We start from the raw sequence: 5932 nt of genomic DNA on the forward strand, positions 1-5932 counted from the left end.
TGTTTGTTTTCAATTTAGTCCCCTTATTTCCAATTTTGATCAAATTTGGTCATTTTTAGATGAAACTAGTACGTGACCCGCATACGCACAAATTTTTTCTTTTGTTTTTTTTCTTAATTTTGTATTAAGAAAAATAATTAATTTTTATTATATTTGAAAAGGAAATTGTATTTTATAATTTTTTATTTTAACTTGTATTAAAAAATTAATATAATTATTTTTATATTTATGTAAATAATTTATTTATATGATATAATTAAGTGTTATAATTATATATAATTATTAATATAAAATTTTAAAAAAATTTTAATGATATGATAAAAAATTAATTATAAGTATTTTTCATATAACAAATAAAATAAAATAATTTTAATATTGATTTTATTAAGTTAAAATAATATATTATTAAAAGAGTATATACAGTATAACTAATAACATCAATAATAATAATAAAAATTAAAATTCGATTCAGAAATAATATTTGAATATGAATTTATTTGTTTTAAATTATGAAATTAATATAATAATTAGTCTATGATGTGCAGAGTGATATGAATACACAAATTTGAGATTAAAATTATTAAATAAAAATAGATGCAATTATTATCATAGATGTAGACATTAACAATATGATAATTAATTATTGTTGCATATGTATGGTCTTTTTAGGAATTATGCATTTGAGTGTGTTTTTTTGTGTGTGTTAAATTATAAAATTGACATAATAATCGATTAGTGATGTATAGTAAAATAATATTATTATATAATTAAAATTTAAGTTTTATATTATATTAAATTAAAATGTGTGTATACCATTAAACTAAAATAGACATATTTTGCATTATGAATTTGTACGACATAAATATAATATAGTTTTTATTAAAATCGATCGATGACACGTAGATATGAATAACTTAAAACAGAAAGCAATAATAATGAAATCAAAGAATAAATAAAGTTAAACTTAAAATATTGTTAACAAAATTAACATGTAAATATATGAACAAAATGCAATATATTATAATAACAGTAATACTAATAATAACAATAATACTAATAATATAGATAATAATAATTATAATAATTATATTTGAATAATATAAATACAAATACTAATAAAAGTAATAATCATAATATTGATATAAAGGGTAGACATATTATGAATTACGGATCCCATACAAACAAATAAAAATAATAATAATAATAACAATAATATAAAAAAATTAAATAATTAATCACATGTATTTTTTGTAACAAATTAATTAAAAATAAATAAATAATATTATTTAATAATGATAGATTATACTAATTCACTACAAGAAAATTCTTCATTAGTAACCAATTTTAGTGACCAAAAGTTGTTAGTTACTATAATGACTAGTTTAGATACAAGTTTACAAAGTAAAAAAATTATTGGTTAGCTATCATAGTTTTAGCTACCAAAGAAAACTGGTTACTAAAAATTAGCTACCTAAGTTTTGGCTACCAAAATAACTTAGTTACTAAATTGCTCTCTAATTAATTAATGACAAATTTAGTGACCAATTATAATTTTTTATTTATATTAGTGACTATTTTAGTAACCAATAAATTTTAATTTTGTAAATTGGTATCTAAATTGGTCACTATAGTGACTAACAACTTTTAGTCACTAAAATTGGTTACTAATAAAACATTTTCTTGTAGTGATTATAATGATAATACTAATACGGTCAAAGCTATTAATAATAATTATTATTATAATAATAACAACAATAAAGCAATCATTTATAATAAATATGTTGTAAAGCCCTTTTATTTCAGCTTCAATCTTTAGGGGCTACCCCAAGGTCTGATGGACCTAGGGGTTGGCCCATAGAGAGCTAAATGACCTAAACCTATCCTAACCTACCCATTCATCTCATTTCTGAAAAACAGTTCTCCCTTACTTCTCTATGAGCAGTCGCGAACCTTTGCTAGGGTTTGATTCCTAATCCCCTCCAAGCAAACTCAAGCTCTTTCACTCCATGTAAGTTGCTTCTGAACTCGTGGTAGTCCTCCTCTAGTTGTATTTTTAGCAATCCTGGAGGGCTCATCTCAATGACCTCGTGCTGTTTTGTTCCACTATTTTTCAGCTCCTTATTTTGTTCCTAGAGCTGCTGCGCTCCTTTGTTCGGGGTCGAGGTCGCGTCAGGATATTCTGCTAGCTTATTTCCAGGTAAGGGAAGCTAGGGTTTTGAGTATTAAGTTATGTTTGGCCTGTTTTTGAGTATGCTTAGTGTTTGTATGGATTGTACGTTATTATGAATATGTGGGATATCTTGTGTGGTTGTTTGGGTGCGAAAATGTGACTGTTGCAGGTGAGAACAGGGGCGAGAACTGATAATCTTGCCCAGGCGAGCCAGGCTCGCCTAAGCGAGACTAGCAGAGGCTCGCCTAGGCCTTCTGCGCGAGCTGTCGCCTAGGCGGGAAGTCCTTATTTTGAGCGAGAGAGTGCCTCGCTCAGGCGAGGAGAGCTCGCCTAAGCAAGCTAGTGCGAATGGCCCATGTTCCAGATTGTCGAGCTCTCGCTTAGGCGAAGGGAGCTCGCCTGAGCGAGAGTCCCTCTCGCCTGAGCGAGAGTCCCTCTCGCCTGAGCGAGAGTCCCTCTCGCCTGAGCGAGACCCTTTAGCTTGAGCAAGGAGCTAGGTAAGGGTATTGTGATTTTTGTTGTTTTCTCTGTTCTTGAATGATTGGCGATTGTTTGATTTGACTTGTTATATTAAAAGTATGAGGAGAATGATTATGCATGAGTGGTATGACGCATGGGTTGTAAATGATAGGCGTGGTATGATCTTGACATGTGATTTAAATGAGATGGTTGGTATCAAAGTGGCATGGTATTGATATGAAACACAATCCTATATTCATGGTTTAGGAAGGATGAGTTGGTATGGATTCAACATTTGGATGTAAATGAGGATGGGTTGAGAAGGTTGGCATGAGGTTATGTGCATGATAAATATTACTTGATTGATTCAGTATGATTGGTTTGTGGTCAGTGCGTAATTCCATGGGCCTCTAGGTGAGACCTCATGGTCGTGCTTCAGTGGTCGGGACGTAATTCCATGGCCCCTATTAGTGGGAGTCCATGGTGGTGCCCCGTCTATATAATTTGGTAAGGATTCAAGGTAAGGTTGTATCCTGACACTCTAAGGAGTCAATTAGTCTCACATAGAGCGGACTGACTCTTGTAGTGAGGGTAGCAGGAGGCCTGAAACTCATTAAGGGCTAACCTTGTGTGGGGGGGATTGAAACATTGTAACACTTAGCTCGGGGGTGAGCAGGAAAATCCACCACAAGTGCACGCATCCGCTGAATCCGACTAGATTATATATATTCGGATGAGTCGAGTCAGAGTCTAGTGTATTGTTTGAGAAATCATAACATGTTTGGATGATATATCTACTGCTTGGATTGTGTAATAGCATGTGACTGCTTGATAAATTATTTCTACTCTAGCTTACCATGTTTGCTTGTTTGGTTGTGTTGTATGTGGTTCTTCTCCTTTTGCGATGATCATCAATTTATTGATGTGAACATATGCGAGAGGCACTCGAGGTCAACAGGGAAGGGATGATTCCGCTGCGTAGTATGCTTGGATTGATTCTACTACTTTGGATCTTATTATAGGGTTATGACCCATGTATTTACTTGACTTTTAAATTTAATTTTGGTGTAGTGTTATCGATAATTATAATCAAACTTTTTTGCCGTAGATAATAAACATATATTATGTTATTAGATTTTAAGTGTCTAATACATTGGTATCATTAGTCGGTTAGGGAAATTGAAAGAATTATTTTACTTACTTAATTTACTTAATTGTTCAAATTTTATGTACTCACTAGTCTAACTTCTAGGTATTTGTGCTGAGTTCACCGTCAAACAATAACACTATTACTACTATATTAGTACTAATAATAATATAGTTGTAATAATACATATTATAATAAGAAGAAGAAGAATATAGTTGTAACAATAATCTAATAGTAATAATAGTTATCATTATTATTATTATAATAACAGCACAATAACAATAGTAATAATAGTATTAAAAAATATATTAATACTGAAACTAACCTTCTAACACTATAAGAAAAATATTTTATAGCGACATATATTTGCCGGCATTTATACAAAACTGACGTTACGTTTTAAAAAAATTAAATTTAAAGTATATCTAGAGTCATTCTACAACTGCCGGCAAGTTATGAGTTTAATTTGTGTCTTTTCCCTCATGTTGTTACATCAACATCTTCGTCTTCTCGCGAAGAGCTCATTCTTCATCTTCCCATGCATTAACATCAACGTCTTCGTTGAAGTCATATTCTCTTGTCTCTGGAGTCATCTTCTTTTCCGTTTCGTAAGTATTTTTCCTCTGTTTTTTTTCTGTGTAGATTATTTTGAGTTTCAGGTTATAAATCCTAATCCTATGTTTAATTTGATGAATTGAATTTCTACCTTTCATGTGATCCTTCATTTTAGGTTTAATTAAGTTTTTCATTATAGAAATTTAAGCTACTTTATCTTTTGTTTATGTGAATTTATGGTGCCTTCAATCGCACACTACCTTTATGAATGTTATAATTGAAGAAGAGGAGAGTGTCTTCAACTGTTTTAAGTGTTCGTTCTTAGCGCTGGCGTGACCGTATGAGTTGCATAAGTCAGTTGAATTGGAGAATGACCTTGGAAGACTAAGTCTGAGAAATAAGTATGGAAAAATTATCACAGTGGTGTAGCCATCGTAGGACATGGCAATCAAACCCATAAATACCAAAATAGTAATTATAAAAAAGTTATTAGTCCTCCCATCAATTAAATAATTTTACCAATAAAAGATAATAACTTAGACTTCTCACTTTCAGAAACAGCCGTCTTACTCTCCTCTCCTCACCAAACAAGTGCTATGCTAGGTTTGATCTCCAGCTCTCGTCGAGTCCGCTCAAGCTCTTGTTTTTACTCAACGTAAGTTACCCTCCATCTCATACCATCCCTTCCTTGGCATGATTTTCGTGTTTTCCTTACTAGGGTTTTGTAGTGAGCTTATCTTAAGTTTTGTTCCGTTTTTCAGCTCCTAAGTCTCTTCTCGGAGCTGCGGTGCTCTACGTTTGCTTGCCAAAGTCCCGTATTAACCCTTTCCAGGTACGGGAAGCTAGAGTTCGCCCCTTTCTTTTGTGTTGTGCTGTTTGTGCTACTATTTTATCATTTTAATATGCTTGGTGTGTTGATGCGAACCTGTGTATGGTATTATTGAACCATTTGTGATCTGTTGAGTGTTTGTGCACAAGAGAACAGTGGTGAGCACTGGTTTTCTCGCCCAAGCGAGTATATCTCGCCTAGGCGAGATCAACAGAGGCTCGCCCAAGCCACTTCACGCGAATGGTCACTCAGGCGACCCACGTTGCTTCTGAGCGAGCGAACATCTCGCCCAAGCGAGAGGGGTCTCGCCTAAGCGAGATCCTGCGTGAGGTCATTGTTCCCCCTTTTCGAGCCCTCGCCTAGGCGAAAGGGGCTCGCTTGAGCGAGAACCTCTTGCCTGAGCGAGAACCTCTTGCCTGAGCGAGACCCTTCAACCTGAGCGAGGAGCTGGGCGAGGGCAGTGTGGTGTTTGATCGTTTCCTTGAATCTTGAATGGTTAATGTTTGCTTGGATTAAAGTATTGTGTTAAAAGCATGAGACAAACGATTATGCATGAGTGAGGTGATTCATGATGTGTGAATGATGGGTTGGTATGGACTTAGCATGTGATCTTAATGAGATGGTTGGTATTAAAGTGGCATGGTAATGAGATGAGTTGGAATTCTATAGTCATGAATGGAGTATGATGAATTGGTATGGGCTTATCTGGAACATGAAAGGGACTTGGTTGTGAACATCGATATAATGTATATATATATATATATATATATAT

The 5932-nt window shown here is 33.4% G+C and overlaps 1 long non-coding RNA gene across 1 annotated transcript; it reads left to right on the plus strand.

The window, feature by feature from the left end:
* Positions 1-4263: 4263 nt before the first annotated feature.
* LOC146882411 (uncharacterized) lies at positions 4264-5163 on the plus strand. Its single transcript, XR_014985340.1, has 3 exons — positions 4264-4384; positions 4887-4986; positions 5093-5163. It is a non-coding gene; the product is annotated as an uncharacterized LOC146882411 (long non-coding RNA).
* The last annotated feature ends 769 nt before the right edge of the window (positions 5164-5932 follow it).

The sequence above is a fragment of the Vigna unguiculata genome, chromosome 10 (assembly GCF_037176805.1).
Source record: "Vigna unguiculata cultivar grain cowpea cultivar isolate G323 ecotype 2 chromosome 10, ASM3717680v1, whole genome shotgun sequence".
NCBI lineage: Eukaryota > Viridiplantae > Streptophyta > Magnoliopsida > Fabales > Fabaceae > Vigna > Vigna unguiculata.